The sequence below is a fragment of the Balaenoptera physalus genome (assembly GCF_965194825.1).
Source record: "Balaenoptera physalus genome assembly, chromosome: 7".
In the NCBI taxonomy this organism is placed as follows: Eukaryota; Metazoa; Chordata; class Mammalia; order Artiodactyla; family Balaenopteridae; genus Balaenoptera; species Balaenoptera physalus.
The window spans coordinates 53,268,673-53,295,053 of record NC_138886.1 but is presented as its reverse complement, the minus strand read 5'-3'; the positions used below and the strand labels follow the sequence as shown (position 1 = coordinate 53,295,053).

Genomic DNA, 26,381 nt, shown 5'->3' with positions numbered 1-26,381 from the left:
AAACAAGGAAAGTCTGTGAAACTGTGACAACCAAGAAGAGCCTAAGGAGACGTGACAACTAAATGTAAATCCGAGATGGGATCCTGGAATACAAAAAGGAAATTAGGAAAAAACAGAGGAAATATGAAAAAAGTGTGGACTTTAGTTAATAATAATAATAATGTGTCAATATTGGCTCCTTCATTGTAACAAATATACCATACTAATGCAAGATGTTAATAACTGGGGAAACTGGTGTGTGGAATATGGGAAATCGCTCTACTATGTTAGCAATTTTCCATAAATCTAAAGCTGTTCTAAAATAAAACATTTACGTAAAAGAATTTGCAATGCCGAGTACTACCCTGAGATTCTGATTTAACTTGTCTGGTTTGTAGCCTGACCCTTGGGATTTTAAAAAGCTGCCCAGGTGATTCTAATATGTCTCCAGCAAGTCACTGCTCTGAGGGAAGTGAGGGTTTTTACAACCAACTGCACTTCTTTTTTCCTTTCTACTTATAATAAATGCTCTGACCTTGTCCCTAGTAAAATAGCAGTGTGACTTAATGATTTCGGTTGTTTGAATAAAGCAGTTCTTTAAATGTACAGCCAGCAATATGGAACTTAGAGAGTGATATTTCCCATTAAATAAAAGAATCTTGTCCAAGAAGCTCAAAATACCATCAACTGTTTAGGTAAACAGGGTAGGCTAGACTATGCTGAATGTATCATTGGTTTAAATCTGTACATAGTGGCAATGCCTTTAATTTCTCTCTGCAGTGCTATGCCATATGCCATATGTACATGGAGGTAAAAGATCTGCGAAGTTTTAGGTGCAAAGGTTTGGCTTTAATTAGACAGGAGGCTTATTTTCTGGTGTTTGATTGTGACAAATGAGGTAAAAGCATCACGTGCTGGCAAACACAGCTTAAATGTTCAGGAACTTACAACTGACCTGAGCCATCAATGTTTCTCATGCAGGGAACCTGGCAGCAGGGGTTCCTGGGGATCATATCTGGCACTGGCGATGATTGGCTCCACCAATCAGTGAGGAAGGGATCCTACTGACCCCAGCCCCTGGACCAACTTCAGTGAAGAGACAGAGACTAAGAGGTGATGGAGCCCTTGTTCCTCATGCACAGACAATTATGGTACTTAATTTGGAACTGGTGAGACTATGTTTCTGGACTTACTCTGTTTCCTAAAAACCCTAACAGGCCAGGAAATTGCTTCATGTACATTAAGGGATGAAAAAAAGATGTATTTTTCCCATCATTTTTCTTCCTCAGAAATAGTCATTAATAGGAATTCGTACTTTTTTTAAACCTATAACAATGTTAACAAACAAGAAAACATCTGTTGATTGAGTCTTACACTATTCTAGGCACTGGGGGAGATATTTAAAAAGTTAAAAAATAATGTTGGCTTTTCATTCATGCATCCAAGCAATGCTTAATTGAGTGTGTATCACATACCAGGCATCTGCTAGGTACTAGAGATTTTAAAAAGTAAACAAAAAACTAAGATTGGTCTGCTTTATTAAGAAACCCATAGTCCAAGAGCTTACTGTCTAGATCAGTGGCTCTCAACCAGGTGTGATTTTGTGTCCCCCAGTGAATATCTGACAGTGTCTGCAGAAATATTTTGTTGGCACTACTGGGAGAGTTGGGGGCATGCTACTGGCATCTAATGGGTAGAGGCCAGGGATGTTGCTAAACATCTTCCAATGCACAGGACAGTCCCCATAACAGAATTATAGGGCCCAAAGTGTCACTGTGCCGAGGTTGAGAAACCCTGCAAACCCACTGGGCCCTTCACTGGAAAGAGAACGCACTCTCTTCCAGGTGTGAATTAACAAAGCCTTAAAGCCACCTCCTGCCCTCCCTTTACCAGGTGAGGTTGGAACAGGGGAGGGTCCCTAGCTGAGGGGAGAGTAAATGTCACTGCCCTGCCATTCAGAGGGGTTATGGTGGCCCTGCTCAGAGGAAGGTCAGCTATTCTGCCATCAGGTCCCAGCAGTTCCAGCAGTAACAGCCCAGGCCAAAAGGCACGTCAGGTTAAATCAGGCTGCATCAGAGAGATGACCTGAGCTTGCTTTTTATTGAGAGCAGCCAAGTTTCTATAGTCAACCCTGGAAATGCACAAATCCTTTTGAATAATATTACTAAAACCCGAGGACACTCTTAACAATTTACACATAACATTTGTACCTAAGTTGAAACTACTATAAAATTTTTGTGTCACCTTACTTATGCGTATGTATTACTTATGCGTATGTATTAACTCTAAGTTTAAGTATAAAAAGTGGCCTTAGAACCGTGCCGTTCCATATAGCCACTAGCCACGTGTGGCTATTTAAATTTACCTTAGTTGAAATTAAATAGTATTTAAAATTCACTCCTCCGTCACACTATTCACATTTAAAGTGCTCGCGAGCCACATGTGCCTATTGGCTGTTGAATTGGACAGTGTAGATATAGTACATTTCCAGCATCACAGAAAGTTCTGTCGATAGCACTGTCCTACAAGCCATTTCCAAGGATCCTCACCAGTATTAGTTATCGCTTTTTTTTTTCTCTTAAAGGCTTATTTTCTAGCATCTGAGGCATCAGGGCAAATGCTTGCAATATCTCATTATCACTGTCCGTTAGAAAGACACAGACATGTTCTGCCGGGGGGGACCATCTCTTGTTAGACACGGCGTTTTGTGAAGGTTTATGTAATGGATGTTGAGTGATGTATCAGATGATTGAAAATGATTTTCCAGAAGGTATAACAATGTAAAATTCAAGTAGATAAACTTTATCAGGCATTTCTGATCTAAGTCAAGTGTGTACTGTTAAATATTAATTCCATTAAGGTATGTCAGCAGGGAATTAAGATATGTGACCCAAATATATTTCTTTCCAGTAATTGAGTGTAATAGGGAACTAGTGTTTAGTGGATCTCAACTGGCGATGGGGCAGGATGAAGGGAGGAGGGGGAGGGTCAAAATGACCTAGGGAGCTCTTTCTTGCAAAATTCATAGGGTGCCACCACATAAGGTTTCTCAGAATGGTGAGCTGGGTAGTGGGTAGTAAGGAGGGTCTTGCACATGTATATTATGAAAAAGTTCCCCATGTAATGCCAGTCTAACCAATCCAGTGTATTGTTTAGAGATATGAAAAGGAAAATTTTGTGTCTCTTCCATTGTATGATGGGGTGGTAGTGGGGGTAGGTCGGTGTGACTTAAAAAAGACACCTGGTCCCCACCTCCAGATATGATTCCGTACACTTGGGTGGGCCCAGATATCCACTCAGTTCTCTCTCACTGTCTGTCTTTCCACCGACCTCTGGCCATGCCCGTCTTCCCTTCCCCCTAGGTCATTTAGAATGATCAACTGGGTTTAGGACAACTGCCTTAGGCATTTCTTTCCACTATCAGGTGTGTCTAGCAAGCTTTTGCAAGTGATCACCATCTGTTCTTGGACGCCTTTTCTGATCAGTGCCTGAAATGACGCTGTTGATCAAAGGAGGTGTCCCGTGCACAGAGGATGCACTGGCCAGAGAGGACACTCAGCTGAGGAAATTCAGGAGCCCCTTTCCCCAGAAAGATGGGTCATGGGTGTGTGAACAGCCTAAAAATATTCTCCAAAGGGACCTGATCAAGCCTTTGGATAACTGTTTAGGTTGAGGCTTCAGGTTTTGGTCATAGAGCTTGGCTCATTTTGTTCATATTAGGAGGCCATTGCTGTAGAGAAGCCTCACGACAGTCCTTCACATTGACAGCTAGGTCTGCTGAGGGATGGAAAACTTCACTGCTCTTCCCATAACCCTCATTTTTTTTTTTTGATAGATAAGAAGTGATTTATTAGAATAGGATGCTTGTGAGGCTTACAGGCAGGCGGGCGAGAGAGTGCTGCCCTGAGAACTTGATGGGCTACATAAACTAGAATTTCATACTGTATTTTCAAGGCATATCAGCCTTGAATGGATTTGTTTGTTTTTCAGTTTTGTGGGGTTTTGGCGGTTTTTTTTCCTGTTAATGGATTTAGAATATCTCTACTATGTTCTGCATTTTCTTCATCCCTGGTTTCAGATTTTCTCCGGGTAGAGATCCAGTTTTCCCTGACATGTAAAATGCTGGTTACCTTGGGATTTTAAAAGTATAAGGTGGGATTCGTATCATTGGGAAACTATCCAAAACATAATAAAGTCCTTTTGGTGGCATGTTGTACAATATATTATATAAGCAAAAATAGCCTACCACCTCTAGCAAATGCCCAGCCCTAGCTTCCTACTTCCGTTTAGGACGACAGAATCTGTTTGTAGTGAAGGTGATAAGAAGGGATGCGACTCTGAGGAGACTGGGGCAGGTTGTATGTCAGTAGTTTAGGTTCCATCTCTAAAAAATCTGTGTGAATGTTTCTCCTTTGAGTCCCTCTGTGCTTTGGATATCAGAGGTGTGAAATGCCCTAGGATTCTGGAAGCCAGTCAGGGTCTGTCTTCTCTAGATTATCTGAGTAGAGGGGAAGGAGAAGCTTAAAGCCATGTATAGTTTTGGCTTAAAAAATTTAGCAATCTTTCAAAAGGAAAGAAGGAAAGGAGAAAGAACTTTAGAGTGACCCACTGGAGACTGTATCATTCATTAACAAATACAGAGTGTCTGTTACGTGCCAGACACTGTGGTACAACGTGCTGGTGTGACATGATAAAAAGATATATTTGGTCTTTGTCCTGGTTCCTGGCACCTAAAATCCTTGGAATTTCCAGTGATAGGAGTGTCTTTTGTATTCTAATGAGGTGACTATAGATGGGGTACTTAGAAAGCTTCAGGATGGGGGCTGGTCCCCAGAGGAACCAACCATGTGACTAGAGGAGTAGAACTTCAGTCCCACCTCTAACCTCTGGGAAGGAGAGAGGGACTGGAGATTGAGTTCAAGCACTAATGGCCAAAGATTTAGTAAATTTAGAAGCTTCCAGGTTGGTGAACACGTTGATGTGCTGGGAGGGTGGTGCACTTGAAAAGAGTGTGGAAGCTCTGTGCCCTCCTTACTCCTGTACCTTGCCCTATGCACCTCTTCCATTTGGCTGTTCCTGAGTTGTACTCTTGATAATAAAACTGTAAGAGAAAGTAGAGAGCTTCCCTGAGCTGTGAGTTGTTCTAGCAAATTACTGAACCTGAGTAGGGGTTGTGGGTACCTCCAGATTTATAGTCGGCTGGGCAGAAGTGAAGGTCGTCTGGGGACCTCATTTGCAGCTGGTGTCTGAAGTGGGACTGAGCCCTTACCTTCTGGGGTCTGTGCTAACTCTGGGTAGTTAATGTCACATTGAATTAAATTATTGGGCACCCAGTCGGTGTCAGAGAATTGGAAAATTGGTGTTGGAATGGCATAGCTGGGGATAAAATGGTGAACAAGTGCAGACATTTTCTGCTCTTACAAAATTTACAAATATTTCTATGAGTTTGTTGGGTTATGTAGCACTCTGCTGTATGTCATCCAATTGCCCCTCCAGATCTACTCACCCTGGTCTTTAGAGGCTGACTCTTATGGACCACGGCAGAGGGCACCCTGTTCTGTCTCTGGTTGAATCTGATCAGTGGAGAGCCCTGGCAGAACACTGAAGGGAGGGGGTGAGTGAGGTCAGGGTACTTATTCTCCTTACTCCGTCCTTGTGGGGACACCTTGGGCAAGGTCCCTAGATGGAACACCACTACTCTTTTCAAGGCAGTCTTCTCTATATGGCTTTCTTTCTCCAGGTTCTGCCAACCCCTCCTCCTTGCCTCCTTGTACCTAGGGTTGGTAACAGTGGTTCAGCTCCCAGCCCCAGATTATTGCCCATAATTCCTTGTGGTTTTATTTCAACCTGAGTACAGCTTTGTAAGAAGTTCCTTGGTAAATAAGCCTTTGAATTATCTAATTAGAGTATTCCATCTTATGCGGACCCTGACTAATACACGCTCTGTCTATTTAAATGTGGGATTGATGCTTGCCAAGTATGTTGATTTTTGTTTTGATATAGTTGATGCTACGATATTAATGTAATATAGCCAGCTGCTTCTTAAGAAGGTCACCCTATCATTGCTTAATGATGGTAAAATCATATCATAGACTAGAATGCTTATCTTCATATTTCCTTTGGCAGGAGAGTATACATTCAGTGAGTTAAAGAGAAGGGAAACTAGCACATCAGCTCTGTTTTATAGCATTTAGAATTGCAATTTCAGTTGCCAAAATGCTCTTCTTACCAATTATGATTCTGGCATTAATACTATATTCCAGGCTTTGAAGGTGCATTAATAGCCTGGGATTTATACCAAGATGATAATACTGATGTGAGGTCAATAAAGTTTGCACAAAGTCATTGTTATTAACTGGTTTATTGGTGAGATGGTACAGGATAGTAGCACCCAGAAGTTCAATAGTTGTGCCTGAAACATATTTTCTTTCATGATAAACACTAGAAAGAAAGAGAGAGAGAGGAAGAGGGGGAGAGAACACCCAGAAATGAGTTGTGAAGAGAGCACAAAATGTGTGCTTTTATTGTTTGCAGAGGTTCTGCCATGGGGAACAATGTCATGAAACTTACATTTGTTATTGCTCTTTCCATCTGAACCACCCCAGCACCTCCTTTGAATCTGTTATAAGCCAGTTTTTTTCAAATGATGAATTTCTTGTAGAAAGGGATGAACTTATCCATTTGTAGCCTTTCATCAGAGTTACTTTGACCCTCCTTTCTTCCTTATTTTGCTTCCCAAAGTCATTACTGACATATAAATTAGGATGGCCAGACAAGATTATCAAAGATGGTGTCAGTTTGTCTGTAATCCATTGTTCTGTAGACAAGAGGGAAAGCTTTTCTCAGAAGATGGTACATGTTTATATCTCAGAAGAACTAGTGAGAGGCTATATTCATCCTTAACCATTAACCACCAGAGATAAAAGCAATTTCAAAGGTCATCTACCCCCTAATGCTATAGGTGAGGAAACTGAGACCCAGAGATATTAGAAGACTTAGCCAAGAACACAGCTGTATTAGTTTGCCAGGGCTCTGTAACAAAGTACCACAGACTGAGTGGCTAAAACAACAGAAATTTATTGTCTCCCAGTTCTGGAGGCTAGACGTCCAAAACCAAGGTGTTGGCAGGGTTGGTTCCATCTGAGGCCTGTGAGGGAAGGACCTGTTCCAGGCCACATCTCTCCTTGGCCTATCAATGGACCATGTTCAATGGTCTATTCTCATCATATTCCCACTTAGGTGTGTCTGTGTCCAAGTTTCCTCTTCTTAGAAGTCCACTAGTCATATTGGATTAGGGCCTACCCTCATGACCTCCTTTTAACTTGATTACCTCCATAAGGACCCTATCTCCAAAAGAAAGTCGCATTTTAAGGTGCTGGGGGTTAGGACTCCAACATATGAATTTGGTGGAGGGACACAATTCAACTCATAACAATAGCTGTCTGAAGACTGACTAGAATTTTGGTCTTCTGATGCCCTTGTTAGGTTTTTTCCCCTACTACACCATGTGCCTTTTAATATTCTTGTTGCCTTGGACACATAGAAGACCATTTTCTTTTTCACAGAGGTAGGATACAGGGATGTGATTAGAACCTCATATTTCACTGCCGAGGGGATTGGGGAACTAAGATCCCACCAGCTGCACAGTGCAGCCAAAAAAAGACAATAGTCTTTAAAAATCACAGCAGATTACATATTCACCGTCTTTGATTTATTAATCAGTATTCTAAAATAATGGGTTTTGGTTCCTACCCCTCTGGTTTCATTTTCTAGATGGTGTGAACAGTGTTAGAGCAGGTATCATTTCTGTGGTCTAGTATGCTCATTTTGAAGGAGGGAAACCTGATGATCAGGGAAATAACATGATCAGCCCAAGAACACAGGTGCACGCTCCCCTAGACTAAAGTGCTTTTCACCCAGGACAGTAGCTGCGATGTAGAACTTGGGAACAGTGGACTAAGTGGCATTTCCAACTATCTGCTGACATCCACTAGGGGTACCCATAAAATGGCACGGGGCCTACTTAACCAACTCATACACTGTGTCTCTTGGTACTTAAAAGAGGTAGTAGTTTCTAGGATTTCCCCTCTGTACCCCTCCCCGTAGCCGTTTCCCAAAGCTTATCTCTTGCATCACCAGCCTTTCAGCATACACCAAGGGAGAAATTTCAGTGGTTAAAGAAATTCGAAAGATGCCACACACGGCATCCCTCTTGTAGCTACTCATCATGCATTCTGGAATACTGAAGGCTTTACAATGTCTTTCAAGAAGAAGGCTTTGCAATGCCTTTCAAGAATTAAAGAACTTCCTTTAATCAGGTGTTTCCAAAGTCATCTGATTAGGGAACCATTTGTCCATGTAAACCTGTAAGTTGCAAGCAACACATTTTGAGAACTCCTGTTTAAAACTTGCATAAGTTGAAGAGATATATACATTGGGAAAGAATTTAGAATAAATTTATAGGAAATAGAGCAAGAGACCTGCAGAGATCGCTCTCTAGATACTTGTGTGACAATTCTTATAATCTCCACCAAATATTCCTTGTGGCTGATTAGCAGGGGTGGAATCCTAAGCTGGACTGGCCAGGCTTTTCACTCATTAGGATCTTTCTTAATTGTGAGGGTGTGGATGACTGTTTTTTGTGTACACGTATGTGAGCGAAAGGGGGAGAGAGAGAGAGAGTGTGTGTCCGTGTCCCGGAGAATCAGATGGCTTAAAAAAGAAAAGAAAGTACTGGGCTCACAGTCAGGAGGCCTGATATGTTTCGGCCTTTGTCATGGATGTGAGATGTGACATCTCCTCCACTAGTTAGTATGGGTGTTAATTGCGCAAACCCCATCCCTCTGTCACAAGGCAGGCCTTTAGTACCCAGCGGGCCTCCCTGTACACTGGGGATCTCAGCAAATACTGTCTGAAGGTGAAGAGGGGGAGGTTGTCAGGCTGATGACGTAACGTCTAAGCATTTGGGTCACTGCAGGGGGAGCAGAGTGTTTGGTCCAAAGGGCTGTCGTTCCCGAGGGAGATAGGAATGGGTTGTCTAACACCCTACAGCAACCGCGCAGTGCAGCCTGACGGGCCACGCAGGATGCTGGTAGTTAGATGCTCCTGTAACAAAGACCCTCTGGTTTTGAATAACAGACACTGTCTTTGAGCCAGCTTAAGAAAAAAAAGAAAATATATTGGGTAGATATTTCAGCATCTGATGGAATTTAAACACTTGGAACAGCCAAAGCTTCAGAAACTTCAGAAGCATGGTGACTCAAGGCATCTGCTTTTCACTCTCAGTTTATGTGAGCCTCAGCTCTAATTTTGGGTGAAATGTCCACTCTAGGCCATTTAGTTGTGATATATCGGTTTGTTCGGCAGAGTGTGGCAACACCTTGATCTCATGGAAAATGGGTCTTTTTCTCCAGCCCCAGGGGATGCAGTGTGACAGTATAAACCAGTCACAGTGATCTCATTGCCCTGTGTCAGGAAGTGGTCTAGCGGTGGCCTTGTGACCCAGTACTAAGGTAGGAGATGTAAATAGAAGGGGGCTGGATATGGATTCTGGAAAAGCTTTTGTTTTCCCAATAAGAAGGAACAACAAATTCACATGGCACGGCTCTTTCTCCCTTTGCTTTTCCCCTTCTTTGGAGTTCAGACATGATGCCTGGTGGTGCCGCAGTCGTCTTGTGACTGTGATGTGACAAGCACCAGATGAAAGTTGTGTGCTAGGAGCAGGGATTTTAAAGGAGGGAGAGCCAAGATGTCTTTATAGTGGGGCTGCCACACTGACACCGGACCCAACACCTCCTGATTTGTTCTTGAGAAAAATGATAACCCCTTCGTTGAAATTACAGCGCACTACAATAGGTTGTTGTTACTGTTGTTACTTTGCAACCAAAATCATTCCTAAAATATAGATGTCGGGAGCCAATCCCTATGGATCAGAGAGTGATTCTCAGATCTTTAATGGGGGAGAGGACAGAGGATGGCTCATGACATGGGGAGAGGTGTCTATGAAAGCTCCCCTGGAGCCGTGAAATCTTACCACTGCTACACAGCACAGAGAGGGGAGCCCTCTTTGTGCCGGTCCACACCTGTGCTAGATAGAATTAACTCATTAACTAATGCATTAATTTTGCTAATTTTTTATTGATCCCTTATTATCTGCTAGATATTCTTCTAGGTGTTGAGAGCAGCAGATTGGAGAAGACAGAGGAGATGTTGGTTCTCATGAACATTTCACAGGGGAAATAGACAATAAACCAGAAAAATAAATGAACAGAATCATTCCAGATAATGAGAAGTGCTATATGAAATATAAAATGGAGTGTTGCGATAGAGAGTTTGGGAGGGTGTGTGCATAGAAGGCTTAAGAAAGCGATACTGGAAATAAAACTTGAATTGCAGAAAGGAGCCAGCTGTGTGAGACCCGGGGGCCAGGCTTTTCAGAAGGGAACGGCCAGTGCAGAGGCCCTTAGGCAGGGATGAGCACGGCCTGCTAGAGGCACAGACTGAATTATTAATGGGTGTCCAGTGCGTGGCGATTCGGGAGGCCACCCATGCTCATCTCATTGTGACCGTACTGGCCACTCAGCTTGCGGGCGTTATGATGGCTCTCCAGCTGCTGACAGGGCCCCATGCTGCATAGGTGACTGTTCCTATCATCTGCTTCAGGCTGGGATGGGATGGCTGGGGGAGGGTCCATGTTATAGACTGTGATCTGATAGAGTGACTGGTCATGCCCTTTCCCTTTGAGAATGGACCCATCGTTCTCGGCCACAGCACGTAGGCTCCCCAGGGGGCTGGCTCCCCCTGGAATGGGTCAACCCTATTCTGGAGGGGCCGGCAGAGCATTCAGCTGGCACACAGCTGCTTCAGGACCGCACTCCAGTCACTCCCTCAAGTTACATTTGCCACATGTGACGTGTCTCCCTGTGGAAAGACCTGTCTCTGGCTCCCAGCCTGCTATGCCTGGTCATACCCAACATCATTTTCAAGTGATACTTAGCAGTGAAGCAGTCACATGAGATCACAGGGCTAGAAGCTCCCTCAAAGGTCGTCCTGTCCTGCATTCCTCATGTGTCTGGCATTACCCAGAACAAAAGTGCTGGAATGCCACCACCCCCATTTCTAGCAGGTTGCCTGCTAAACCAGATATCCACCTGGTTCCGGTGCAGAATCCAGTTCTCTTTAACACGTAAACTTGGGGGCAATTAATTATATCTTGGAGCTGTTAGATTTTCCCATGGATCCTGTGTGATTGGTGGGACCCTAGGCATGTGTTCACCTTAAGAGGGTAAGGTGGTCTGCAAGTAGCCAAACTACCATTTAAAAACTCTGGTTCACTTCTCCTAGATCTGGGATGAAACAAATCACACAGTATCAGAGTTGGAAGAGACTTCAGTGATTAATATCCCTCCTCTTATAGATGGGGGAAAAAAAGGGAAAATGACTTAACCAAGGTTAATATTAATTCTACAATAGAAGGCTTTTGGGCATTCACATGAGTCTTTCATATATGTTTACAGCATTTTGTTGTTTTGCTTTGACTTACGGAATAAAGGGAAAACAAGTTCCTGGGTCAACAATGTGAATGTGTACAATCACAGTTCTCTGTGCCTCTATTTGATTCGACTCTCACTACCTATGTAGCAGGCATTCTTTTTCTCATTTCACAGATGAGGAAGGTGAGGAAAATGAATCCATGTAGTTAGTAAGTGGCAATACTGAACTCAAGCTTAAGACTTGTGACTTTTATCTGATATCATTTCCAAGTCCATCTCCATTTTCATTCTCTGGGGGTTGAGGGGCATAACAGAAATTAGCCATAACTTAGGTAGGGTAGAATACACAGGAGCCCTGAAGCTAATGTTCTAGGTTGCTACGAGCCCTAAGGAAAGGATTCTGATTTTTATCAAACCACTGTCACCTTCACTGGTGTGTGAATACTTCCCTCTTAGACCCCCTGTATCTGAAGCAGAGGCCCCATGGCTTCTAACATAACCTGGTGCTGTCATTTCAATAACTGCCTTCACTTATTTTAAACACCACCTCCTGGATAGAGTGTGGCATGTATTACAAGCCCAGGCTGTTAGAACCAACTGCATAGGTTCAAATCCTGGCTCTACCACTTCCTCTGGGTGACCCGAGGGATATTACTTAACCTTCTGGTATCTCACTTTTCTTATCTATAAAATGGGCTAGCAATAGTGCCTTCCTGAGAAGAGTAAGTGTTCAGTAAATGTTAGTTGTTGCTATATTTGCTCTCGAGACAGCAGGAGGAATTCTGTCACAGATCTGAGTTTTCTCCAGCAGTATGAAAAGAATACTTTCATAGCTCATGATAACAGGTAGGCATTCCAGGGTGAGAAGTATCTAAAAACATAATCATATACAGTTTACTCCTTGACTCCAGAGAAGATCTGTTCCAGGCACTGTACTACAAGAGTTTTCTTCTTTTCCAACAGCAGAAAGCTTTGGTTCACGCACCTGAAAAGCTAAAGCGGACCTGGAAGTTATGCTTAGAGAAGAAAAAGAGGGAAGAGCCTCTTAGGTAATTTGAAGAGCATAAAGGATCCAATCATAAAAACCACTGCCCTGAAGTGACATGTGCTACTTCTGGGCTGAGGATTAAACTGCTGACATGACACCCTCGAGATCTCTTTTTCCCCTCTGCCATCACATCCAAAAATTCTCCAGAGTGGATGCTTCATCAGCATGGGTTTGGAGCTAAGATGATGATGATACTGAGAAGAGCCTGGGGCAGACTCATTATGAAAAATAAACTTTTATTGTTTTAAGCCACTGAAAAAAACAAAAAACACTGCCCTGAACTTTCCAAGGTGTAATAAATCTCTCTGCATAAGACTCTCCAGTTGGGCTTCCCTGGTGGTGCAGTGGTTGAGAATCTGCCTGCCAGTGCAGGGGACACGGGTTCGAGCCCTGGTCCGGGAAGATCCCACATGCCGCGGAGCCACTAGGCCCGTGAGCCACAACTACTGAGCCCGCGCGTCTGGAGCCTGTGCTCCGCAACAAGAGAGGCCGCGATAGTGAGAGACCTGCGCACCACGATGAAGAGTGGCCCCCGCTCACTGCAACTAGAGAAAGCCCTCGTACAGAAACGAAGACCCAACACAGCCAAAAATAAATAAATAAATTTATTAAAAAAAAAAAAAAAGACTCTCCAGTCATTGCCAAGGTATCATTTGTCTTCTTGTTTTTGTCTTAAAATAGACTAGAAAAAAATGCTAACAAACTCCTTCCCATTAGATTGTGTATTTGCACTTAAAGGCTATGAAATGCCATTATTTCAAGTTCTTCCCATCATCTAAAATAACCCCCCTGTGTGTTTCATGGTTCCTGAGCAGTATTCTGACGTTAATTTGCTTGTGACTGATGACTTTGTCTATTTCCTCACATGCAAATGATTCTCCCTCTCCTCTTTCTGTTTTTCTCTCTCTCTCTCTTTTTTTGCGTATACTTTTTGCATGTTTAGACCATCTCTCTACCGACCTTTCCGTGGCTCAGCATTTTGTTGCAATGCATGAGCGAAGCTGGAAAACAGAGCCAAGTGACAAACTGTGAAGCAGCAGCTCAGCCTCACAGAGCAAGTGTGCTTTGTGCTATTTCTGGCCAGAGCAGATGTGGCCTTGATGGACTGTAAGGAACAATATCTCTCAGGTAAAAATAAGTTACGAAGATTAACACCAAAATGATGTAAATCCTTCATTTGCAGACAGATCCTGAATTGGGAGCCATGTGGAAAGAAGACTGGATTGGACATCAGATTCGGGGTCCTGCTTGGGTTTCTTCCAGGTGACCCCACCAGCCAGCCATCCGGTCTCAGGTAAGTATCCGTGACTTCCAAAAAAAAATTGTTTTAATCAACAACAAAAAATCGGGAGAATATAATAACAGAACGGTGTGTGCCACCATCGAGTTCTAGGCAATCCTGACACTTGGATGAGTTCGCGTCAGACCTAGCTGAGTTTTTTGTGGATTCCTCCTGAACCCCATTTCCCTTCCTCCGACCCCAGAGCTTAACACTGTCCTGAATTTGCATGCTTTCATACTTCTTCTGTATACATGTTTTCAACAATAGGTACTCTTGTTTTGCATGTTTTAAAACATTAAATAACTTTAAATACAATGTGCATATCATTCCGCAACTTTTTTTTTTTTAATTTAGCATTAGGTTTCAGCAACGAAGCTCTGATCCGTTCATTTTAACTACTATGTATTGTAATGATTTGTGAACAGACGTCAGTCTGTCTGTCTATCTATCCATCTGTATCTATCTCCATTCTCCTGTTGATGAATAATTAGATTGTTTCTAATTTTGTACTATGATAAGCAATGCTTTGATGAGTGTTCTTGTTCATTTCCTGTACTAACATACAGAAGCTTCTCAAAAATAGCATTTTTTCAAAATGTTTTGTCTACACCCACAGTTAAACATACACTTTACGTGGAAACCCAGCACATGCCTGTGCTACATTTCTGTGTGTCTGTGTGTATACACAGTGTATGTGTAATAAAATTTCTCAGAATAATTACTCACCCTTGTTGTCTATGCAGCTATAATCCAGTTTGGTCTGGTCCATTTCACACACCAAAAAATATGCTGTTTGCAATTTACTAAAGTGATTCCATGACCCAGTGGTGCATCTCCACTGTTCTGGGGTCCACACTTGGGCATGGAATTGCTGGGTCATACGTTATAGCCGTTTTCAAATTGAGGAGTTTATGCCTTTGTGAGTTCATTTGATGCATTTAAATGGATATTTGCATTTAGCCAGCATTGTAGGGGTTTCTAGGATGCAGCTTTTTGAGTTATTTAGTGGCTGGAAATGGAAGTCCCATTTTAGCTTTCTGGGCTTCAATTTGTTCATCTGTCACAAGAAGCGGAAACAAAACAAAAATACTGGACTCTGCAGTGTTTTGCAGACTGCTTTCTTTTCAGCACCAAGGTCCTGGGGAGGGGTTCAGGGTCTGCCGTAACGTGTGTAAGCTGGGGGGAGAGGGGGGCTAGGGTAGCGAAAGGAAGAGAATGAGAAGGTGGAATTCTGGGCCTTTTGCAACAGTCCCTACCCAAGGAGCTCATTTTGATATTTATCCATTGTATTTCCATTGTGTGCAGCTTGAAAATATTCTTCAACTATAGGTTTAGATATTCTCCAAGGCTCTTTCCAGATCTAAACTGGAGTGAAAATAACTTTTGAGTCTCTGGACCATTTAAAATTGCAGCCAGAATTAGAGAACATGATGGCTTAGGGCATGGGGTGTTGGCAAATAGTGTTGGTTAACCCAGGTTCTTTGCGGATTTCTGCCACTGTAGAATCTGACTTGTAAAGGATGCTGTCAGAGTCCTGTGGGGCAGTGAGTTTGGGGCACTCTTGGGCTGGGGCTGCCACCTTGGGGACGGCCATTTCTACTCTGTCCTATGGGCTTCATGCACATGAGGCTGCTTTAAAGAATTTTTTTTTTTTCAGTATAGTTGATTTAAAGTGTTGTGTTAGTTTCAGGTGTATAGCAAAGTGATTCAGTTTTATATATATATAAAATATAAACATTGTATATTATATATATATATATTCTTTTTCAGATTCTTTTCCATTATAGGTATTGCAAGATATTGAATATAGTTCCCTGTGCTATACAGTATGTCTTTGTTGTTTATCTATTTTATATATAGTAGTGTGTATCTGTTATTCCCCAACTCCTGATTTATCCCTTCTGCTCATGTGCGCCCCCTTCCCCCTTTGGTAACCATAAGTTTGTTTTCTATGTCTGTCAGTCTGTTTGTGGTTTGTAAATGTTTGTCTAATTTTTTTCCACATATAAGTGATATCATATGATATTTGTCTTTCTCTGTAAAAAAAAAAATTGCTTTGTTTTCACTGGCTTGTTTATTCGGTGAATAAGGGCTTAATATAAATTTCTCTGAGCTCCATTTCTGCCCTGCAAACCGTTCTACAGGCTCACGGTAAAGCTCATTTACTCAGCAGGGCACACATACAGTTAAACCATTATATTCACAGAGAGGAAATTTTATTATCATTTTAATGACAATATTCAGCTCCTTGTGGGTTTATTTTTGCCTTCCCAAATAGGGTAAGAGCATAAAAAACTGGTGGTGACTTGGTAGTAAAGTGACTTCCGGGTGGCATATGTTAATTCACAGAGAATCGTGGTTCCTGTGGCTAATCCCCATGCTTTCTCTCTCGCTCTCCCTGCCTTCCAGCGCCCGGAAGACTGCCTCCCCTCAGATCCTAGTTCCTCCCTTTGATTTGTCCCACTTGCATTTCATCTTCCTTAATCACTGTTTTCATCACATCACTCCCTTGCTCAGAAACCCTCCAGGGATTTTTATTTCCCACCACATCAAATCTAAACGCGGCGGCCTGTTTTCAAGGCTTCTCCTAATCTATTCTTTCCTCACGTCTCCGGCTTTATTTCCTTTGCCAGATGTGGTTCTGGTTCCTGTGGTTTAGAGATAATGGAATTTTTGTACACACTCACACACAAAAATTGAAATCTGCATCATTTTTCTTAAGCACAGTTCAGCCCAGTTCCCTTACACAAAGCGCTCATCAGCAGTGACGGCTCACTTCCCCCTCCCCCAGGCCACGTGAGCGAGACTGAGGGGTCCTCTGGGGGCAGCGTGTGGAGGAAAACACTTGATGCCCCACTCTCTCTCCATAACCTGGGAGAAGATTAAGCACTGAGAAAGGTGACTTTTCACTGGAGTGGTTTGTGAAAAGCGCTGCCATTTTGACGAGACAGGCAGGATGCAAGTAGCTTAGAAGGCAAGTATGAAAGATATGAAATTTCAAGCCAGAGAGGGTCGGTTCAGAAACTTGGAAAGAGGTACACCCTGGATAAGGCAAAACCCAACAGATCAAGAAGGCCCAGAAAAGATGCTGGTGAGGTTGGTAAAGGAAATTCAAGGGTAGGTCTCCCTATCGAAGTAGGCCTATAATATCTATGAAGATAGTTTATTTTTGACTTTTTATTTATTACGCAATGTGTGTGTGTGTCTAATTGTCATTTACTTTGTTTTTCTATAGCTATTTCAGTAAGTCCTGGCTCTTCCACTTAGTAGCTGTGTGACTTGAGGCCAGTTTCTTTATCCATAAAGCGGAGGTTATAATGCTACGTAGTATATGGGGTTGTTGTGAGGACTAAACAAGATAATACATTTAAAGAGCATAGAACGAGGTCCAAGACAAAAATATTAGCCATTATTCCTATCACCATTATTATTGTAAGTACACATAAGCTGCTCTACATTTGAGCAGCTGCTAAAATTCCACCTTCTCTCAAAATACCTTCGGGTCAGTTTAGTTGAGCAAACATTTGCTGAGTGCTCAATATATCTCAGGCACTGACGCAACACTGACGAAACTACAAGCAAGAAATTGACCTTGCCCTTGAGTAGCTTGCCTTCCAGTAGGGAAGACAAACCCATAAGCAGATTATTTCAGTTTAAGGCTTGGCTGTCCAGTGCGGTCACTACCAGCCATGAGTGGCTATTAAGCTTTTGAAATGTGGCTGATCCGAATTGAGATGTGCTCTACATGTAAAATACGCAGCGGATTTTGGAGACTTGAAGTGGTAAAAGAATGTAAAATATCTAATTAATAATTTTAAATATGATATTGATTACCTGTTGAAAGGATAACATTCTGGATATGCTGGGCTAAATCAAACACATAATTAAAGTTAATTTCAGCTGTTTCTTTTTAATTTTTAAAAACTGTACTACTAGAAAATTTATGTGGCTCCCGTTAAAGATTTCTGTTGGATAGCACTTAGTCTAAGATGATACAATGGAAGTTCAAACGGGGTGTAGGAGGGAGGCACGTCATGCAGCCTGGGGTTGAAGGAAGGCTGCCTGAAGGAGCAGATGCATCCTGAACTGAATCTTAAAGGATGAGCAGAGGTTATCCAGGCAACGACAAATCTAAAGGGCATTCCAGATGGAGGTAACAGGAAGGCGTGGAAAGGATAGTGTTTATGAGGCACTGGAGGCAGTTGGTTATCCCACAGCATAAAGTATGGTGAGTTGGGGCCTGGAAGGAAAAGCTACCAGAGAAGTGAGGTCTAATTTTCCCATCATTTAACATCTAGTTGTCATGAAATGCTCTGGTTCTTGTCTTATACAGGAGGTCTGGTTATGTTTCCACTATTGTTTGAAGTTTTAGACTATCAGCCGTGGAGAGTTGGAAAGTTATGTCTGTACAAGAATAGGGCTGTCCCAGAGGATGGGACTAATGAGTGCACATATGTTACTTGGAAGGCAGGATGCCATTGTCCCCTCTGCAGATAGTCCTAAAGGTGGACGGGCCGCCTAAAATTGCTGCCTAGAGTGTAGGACTAGTGAATGAGAATCAATATAGGAAGGCAGAGCTTTTGATTTGCTCTCATTCATTGGGTTCAAGGAGCGTACACATGGCTGCGTTCACACTCATTTACCTGTCAGTGGATGTCAGTAGGACTCCTCCCCCGATAAATGCCCACCAATAAGAAATATAATCATTCATCAGATTATATTAATTTGGAAGTGCATTATACCATTCTATCACAAATCACCCTCAGGTCTTCTGCCATTACTAATTATTACATGGTTATTTAGTAGATCGTGAAAGAGCCCGTGGAAGAGGAGTAGCAAAAGAAGACTCTGAAAACCGAAGCAGATGGAGAAACTGGAGAGTTAGAGAGTATCTTCCACGTCTGCTTCTCACTCATTAATACACATAAGAATTACATGGGATCTTGTGAAAATACAGGTTCTGATTCATTAGGTCTAGGGATGGAAGCAACAAGCCGCACTTTCTATCAAGCTCCCAGGTGATGTTAATGCCACTGGCCCACTGGTCACTTTGAGCTGCAAGGTCTTAGAGTCTGTTTAGTACAGTCCTTTACCCAGGGCTGGAATCTCCACTGCAACAGCCCTGATGAGTAATTGGAAGCCTCTGCAGGAAGACCTCTGGTGTGCCTCACCTCCTGCTCCTTTGTGGAGTGAGTCTGATTGTTGGAAGAGTTTTGCCTTGTCCCTAGGTGCTATCTGGGAAATTTCTGTGCATTGGTCCTTGATCTATTTTCGGAACCACTACAATAATGAATCTAATCTCTCTTTCTCATGATAGCCACTTGGAAATTTGAAGAGCATTTGTATCTTCCCCTGAACTCTACTCTTCAATGGGTTAAATCTCCTCATCTCCTTTAGCTATTAATCATAGAACCCTCTGGACTCTCCCAGGAAACAGTGTTCTTTAAGTGTACCTCTCCTAACTGAACACCATGTTCCAAACTTTGTCCAAACATCAAAATGTAAAATGGGCTTATTAGCTACCTAGCTGTTGGTTCTCTACTTCTGCCGGAGTCCTCAGTCTTGGTTGCTTGGCAGCCACGTGAGACTTTAGATTCAGAATGAACTTGGTTGATAAGAAAAAGGCCTGTTTTTTCTCACTGGTTGCTATTGACTCACCTAGCACTTCTGGAGTTTATTTTTATTTTTACAAAAGAAGCTGTGATGACTTCTTTTCTGGTTATGAAATAAATATTTGGAAATGTGGAAAATGTGAACAAGCAGAATGACCATTATTAACATGTTGATGTATATAAGCCAATTGTTTTTATGCACAGGGATGCATATGTATTGTCCGTGGCATTTTGCAATGGCACTGAACCATCCTCTGTGAACATGTTTCATACAACATTTTTATTAGCTACGTATTTAATCATATCAAAACTTCGTAGATTATTCAACTGGTCCCCTGCTGTTGGACATTTAGGTTTTGATTTTTTTTTTTTTGTCATTGTGATCAACACTTTAATAAACATCCATGAACCTAAATTTTTTTATTTTTATTTTTTTATTGAATTACAGTTGATTTACAATATTGTGTTAGTTTCACATGTACAGCAAAGTGATTCAGTTTTATATATATATTCTTCTTCAGAGTCTTTTCCATTATAGGTTATTACAAGATATTGAATATAGTTCCTTATGCTATACAGTAAATCCTTCTTGCTTATCTATTTTATGTATAGTACTGTGTATCTGATAATCTCAAGCTCCTAATATATCCCTCCTCCCCGCCCTTTCTCATTTGGTAATCATAAGTTTGTTTTCTGTGTCTGTGAGTCAAGAACCTAAACATATATACATTTTTTATTAAGGTAAATTCCTAGAAGTGAAATTACTGAGCTAAAAGATATGACATTTGAAGTTGTTTCGTTTGTTTGTATATGTCATATTGTCTTCTAGAAACATTGTACTAATATGGATGTGTTACCAGCAACAATAAGAACACCGATTTTTCTACACACTTGCACTCATAATCATAAAAAAAGTCTCTGATGGTTTGAAGAACAAAAACAAATGATATTCTCTTGTTTTATTTGCATTTTAATAACTAGTGAGAGTGAACATTTTTTTGCTTGTCTATTGCCATTTTAACTTTATCATTTGGAGAATTAACTATTCATATCTGTTGCTCATTTTTCTATTAGGGCATTTTTATTTTTCTTAATGGCTTGATGGCTTGGAGTAGTTATTTTAGTGCAAAGAATATTTATCCCAGACAATTTTCTCAGTTTTATTTGCTTTTTAGTTTTGTATTTCATTATAACTGGATGTGTTCTGGATTATGTCTTCTATCAGATTATTCTTTTTTTTTTTTCCTTTATTTTTTATTATTTATTTATTTGTTTTTAGCTGTGTTGGGTCTTCGTTTCTGTGCAAGGGCTTTCTCTAGTTGCGGCAAGTGCGGGCCACTCTTCATCGCGGTGCGCGGGCCTCTCACTATCGTGGCCTCTTTTGTTGCGGAGCACAGGCTCCAGACGCGCAGGCTCAGTAATTGTGGCTCACGGGCCTAGTTGCTCCGCGGCATGTGGGATCTTCCCAGACCAGGGCTCGTACCCGCGTCCCCTGCATTGGCAGGCAGATTCTCAACCACTGCGCCACCAGGGAAGCCCAGATTATTCTTGATTTATAGAAAAGTTATATGTTTTTTTGTGTGTGTATGTGTTATTTAACTGGTAAGTTTGCTAAACATTCATATTCATTTGAAATGTGTTTTAAGTTAATTTTGAATTTCATATCTTTTTCTTGCCTTATTGTATTAGCTAGAAGTTCAAGAATAATGCTACATAATAGTGGTGGTAATGGGCATTCTTGCCTTGTTCCTGACTTTAGGAATACCTTAAAGTTTAATTATTAAACATACTGGCTTTTGGTTTGAGATATGTATCAAAACAAATATGTATTTGCTAAGTAAATATCCATTTATTCAGATATTTTTACAATTTTAAAATTTAACAGTAATTCCTGAATTTTATCAAATATTTTTTAGCATCTGTTTATATGAATGTGGTCTCTCTCTCATGAGCTCTCTGTCTCTCTTGAAACAATTGCAAATTTGGAGAAAAGTTGTGAGTACAGTACAAATGACTATTTTTCCGGAATCATTTGAGAGTTTGTTGCTGACATAATACCCATCAGCTCTAAATACTTTTGTGTATATTTTCTACAAACAAGAAATATTCTCTTGCATTACCAAAATACAACCACCAAAACTGAACACTGAAACATTACTATCATCTAATCTGTAGATCCCAATCAAGTTCTGCCAGATGTCCCAGCCGCTTCGCAATGACACCCAGTTCAGAATCACATGCTGTCCATACAAAAAATATAGCAGCATTATTCATGATAGTCCAAAAATGGAAGCAACTCAAATGTTTATCAATTGATAATAGGTAAACGAAATGTGGTATCTCCATGCAATGGAATATTATTCAGCCAGAAAAGAAGGATTGAAGTGCTGATACATGATACAAGGTTCATGGATGAACCTTGAAAATATTATGCTAAGCAAAAGAAACCAGTTAGAAAAGATCACATATGATATGATTCCATTTATATGAAAGGCCCAGAATAGGCAAATCCATAGACTGAAAGTAGATTAGTAGTACCTAGGGATTGGGGGGTGTTGGGAGAGGGAATGGGGGTGACTACTAATGGGTGCAAGGTTTCTTTTGGGGTGATGAAAATGTTCTTAAATGGTGGTGATGGTTGCACATCTCTGTGAATGTAGTAAAAAACATTGAAATGTATACTTTGAAAGGGTGAAATTTATGTGCTGTGAATTTTATCTTCATAAACCTGTTATTAAAGAAAAGACTTGTATGTTGCATTTACTTCTCATGTCCCTTTGGTCTCCTTCAATATGGAACAGTTGTTCAGTCTTTTCTGGGCTTTATTGACCTTGACACTTTTGAAAATTGTAGGCGAGTTTTTTTGTAGATTGTTCCTCAATTTTAGGTTGTGTTCTTCGCCTTGTATCTTATCAGGTGGTACATGATTTTGATTTGTCCCATTACTGATGACGTTCAATTTGATCAGTTGATTAAGGTGTTATCTGTCAGGTTTCTCTCCTGTGGAGTTATTCCTTTCCCTTTTAAATAATTTTATTTTGTGGAAAGATACCTTGAAAGGGTATAAAAATCCCATTCTTTATCAAAGGTGTATTCATTTATTATATTAGTGTGAACCCATGCTTTCATATTTAATTTGTCATGTTATGATCCATTACTCAAATTCATTTTTGATGTCAAATTATCCCAGATTTGACCCACGGGAGCCCGTCAAACTGGTATCTGTGTCCTTTTAGTGTATCCCCTTCATTCCGTGAATGATCCCTTACTCTCTGGTATAAGAAGATGCTCTAGTTCATTTTGTACTTTGCCTTCCCCAGCCCTAGAATCAGCCATTTCCCCAAGAAGCCCCGGTTCCTCTTAGGAGAAAATGTTATTTAGAAACTCAGAGTGGATCTCTTAGGTATGCTCGCTACTTCTGGGGTTTCACTGCTCCAAACCCCTCTCAGTGGACTGAGCTAAAGAATATATGTAGGTTTCTGTGTACCTACACACACACTTATATGTATGTGATTTTCTATATTTTCTGTGTTTATCCATCCACCCATATGTCAAAAACCATGACTTTATAGAGATACTTTTACCCCAATCCATCTCCATAAGTTTGAGTTTTCTGCATTTCCACATTTGTAGCTCCCTCCTCTGAGAGTAAGAAATCTGACTTCTGTTATCAGTAAGAGCGTTACCTATGTGATGAAACCCTGTGTAAAACCAGTCTTCCATTTACCACCACTGTTCTCTCCCCTGTGTTTGCCCTTCTAACCACACTCAAGTTCTAACACACACCCATTTCTTCTTGGCCCTAGCTACTGGCTTTTGGATTGAATTGGTCAGGAAGGGAAGGGGGACAGGATGAGGAGGAGGAGAAAGCTGTTTTTCTCTTTTGACTTATAATTTAGAGAATTATACTAATAGGTTTTTCTAATATTGACCCATCCTTGGACTTTTGCAATGTGCCCTGCTTTGATTTTTCTACTCTTTCATTTAAGATTTCTTGATAAGTTTTTTTTTAACATTTTAATTTTATTGGAATATAGTTGATTTGCCATGTTGTGTTAGTTTCAGGTGTACAGCAAAGTGATTCAGTTATACATATACATATATTCATTCTTTTTTAGATTCTTTTCTTATATAGGTTATCACAGAATATTGAGTAGAGTTCCCTGACAGTAGCCATACAGTAGGTCCTTGTCGGTTATCTATCTTATATATAGTAGTGTGCGTCTGTTCATCCTAAACTCCTGATTTATCCCTCCCACATTTCGCTTTTGGTAACTGTAAGTTTTCAATATCTGTAAGTCTGTTTCTGTTTTGTAAATAAGTTCATTTGTATCTTTTTTTAAAAATTAGATTCCACATATGAGTGAGATCATATGATATTCATCATTCTGTGTCTGACTTTCTGCAACATGGATTGACCTAGAGATTATCATACTAAGTGAAGTAAGTCAAGGTTTCTTGATAAGTTAATTTATTTTGCTCATCTGAAAAAGCCTTGACATGCTAGAAATTTTCTTAGATATTCCCTTAATTTCATTCTCTGATTTCTACAGGGGGAATACATGGCTTTCTCCTCACTTCTTTGCATTTTTCCAGTGCCTTTGATTTTGAAAGTACTACCAGAATGATGGCTGCATTTCCAGTGGTGGAAATTATTGCTATGTCTCAGAAGCAAGGAATCACAGGATATCTACTTTCCAGTGGTGATATATGACTCTCATAAGTGAAAGCCACACCATCATTTATAACACCCTAATGAGTTTTTTTCATAGAAACAGAACAGAGATTCCTAATGTTTCTTGGAACTTCCCAAAGAAAAGGGAAAGAAGAAAAAATTCAACTACATGCCCGTTTGTTAGCCCAGCATTGGAAGGGAACAACCTTAAAGAATAATTGGTAAGTAAACCCACACCAATACCACTATCCTTCATCTCCTTCAGATCAGCCTGACCCAAAAGAATTTCTTGGAGCCCACAAGAAGATTAATTGAAAAGATAAATATGCTTTGGGGAGCATTTGTATTTTAAGGAGAGATGGAATTGGGGAAGTGCCCCGTAGACGTCTATCATTCTACAAATCATAATTATTGTCAGTGACCTGAAACCTGGAGCATATTATGAGGGTTAAATAATGTCCATAGTTTTGCTCTCCGGGAATGCTTTTGTCCCCCACCTGATCGTTACCACACTGCCTTGAGTCTTTTAGGCCTAAAGTACATAAGTTGCTTATATTTATCTGGGTAGTTGGTTAATTTTGGAGATAACCACCTTGCAGGTATGATTTTCTTCCGCTGACAGAGAACAAAGCCTGGATTCTTATCCTTTTTATGTTTCATTATTCATGCTTTCTTCCTGATCTCCTACCAACCCTCCTACCAGTTCTGTTTAAAGAAGATATTATTTATTATGTATGTATGTAGCTTCCTCCAGAAAGATCTACCTATGCCCAGGTTTGCTTGTGCAAATACACATATACCCACAGTACAAGTGTACTTCAATATGTTTTTTTTCCTTGACCAGGTCGCTCCTAAGAAACCATTAATATAACAAAAGCTGTCAAAAGATATGAAGGAAGAAAGGATGGTACTTTTTGGTTATGAGGTATGAATTTATTTTTGCATGAACACTTGACCATTGGGGAACTGTGCCTTCCTGTGAAGTGCATGCTCCAGCCATGCCATTGGCTCTGGTGACCCACAGAGAAGGTAATCCAATTATCCATGTAAAGGAATGTCTGAAAACAAAGAATAAATAGCAGTTATATTTTGGAATTAAGCTCATTCATAAAACTGGTAGGTCACATTCATTTCAGAAGTACATCAATTAGAATACTGTATGAGGCTGTGATTAAAACATTCATTCATTTGTTCATTCAACAAATATTTATTGAGAGCCTTCCATGTGCTAGACAGTGTCCTAGATGCTGGAGGTGTATTAATAAGCAAAGACAAATTTACCAGCAAGGACCATGTTTAACAACTGGTTTTCCAGAAACAAAAGCCCTGTTTTTTAGTATTTGCCAGTTTCAAGGTCTCCATGTTCTGCATTACCTGGCACATAGTCAGAACTCAAACATGGCAACCATCATCGTCATCTTTCTGTCTCGATCGTAATTCTCATCAATATTATGTATGATGATTGTGCTTTAACAACATACTAAAAAGAAACTCATGATCTCTGGAGGAAAATGTCCAAGACCTGTGTTTAGGAGTGTGTGAGTGTGTGTGTATAAAGGTAAAGAAAAGCAGAGAAGGGTCTGAAAGGATACACACTGGATTTGGTATGGTTACCTCAAAAAGATGTGGGATTGAGTGGAAGTTAACTAACAAAGTGGGACTTTTTTTCTTTTCTTTTACTAAAAATCTGTACAGTTTGAATTTTCATGAGTATGAATTAATTTTATAATTTTGAAAGAAAATTTGCACTGTCCAAGTTAAACAAGCATAGCTCTCTCACATGATGCCAGTCCCACAGTGACCAAATGCATAGTAGATAAAGGGCGGTTATTATGGGAGAGTCAGATACCATAATATATGAATCATTGTAGATGGAGTCATTGTTAAATGATTGTTAGGTTGTTTTCCTGGTGAAAAGTGACTTCAGCTGTTGACAGAAGATGAAATAGAATCAAGACACTTGATAAGTATTCCAGTTGCTGTAGAACAAACCACGCCAAAACAACAATTTAAAATAATGAGTGTTTATTTCACACACAGATTTGCAATTTGGGTGGGGTGGGGTGGGCGGGGACATTTTGTCTCTTCTCTACTTGGCATCAGGTGGGGTGACTGGAAAGCAGAAGGTGGAATCATCTGAAGGGCACTCACTCGCTTGTCTGGTGGTTGATGCTGACTGTTGGCTGGGACCAACGTGGGGCTGTGGCTGGAACACCTACATGTGGCCCTTCTTACGGCTGCTCATCTTCCCCACAATATGGTGGCTGGGTTCCAAAGGTAAGTGTCCCAAGAG

The 26,381-nt window shown here is 40.9% G+C and overlaps 1 protein-coding gene across 1 annotated transcript in view; it reads left to right on the top strand.

Moving 5' to 3' along the window:
- The window catches only part of LOC309665182 (uncharacterized protein), a gene marked incomplete at its 5' end in the record, with an annotated part of 137,829 nt that overhangs the window by 86,490 nt on the left and 24,958 nt on the right, over nucleotides 1-26,381 (top strand). The window contains 5 exons of the mRNA XM_082471396.1: nucleotides 961-13,813; nucleotides 23,764-23,856; nucleotides 23,967-24,309; nucleotides 24,933-25,013; nucleotides 26,192-26,365. The remainder of the gene's footprint in view (nucleotides 1-960; nucleotides 13,814-23,763; nucleotides 23,857-23,966; nucleotides 24,310-24,932; nucleotides 25,014-26,191; nucleotides 26,366-26,381) is intronic.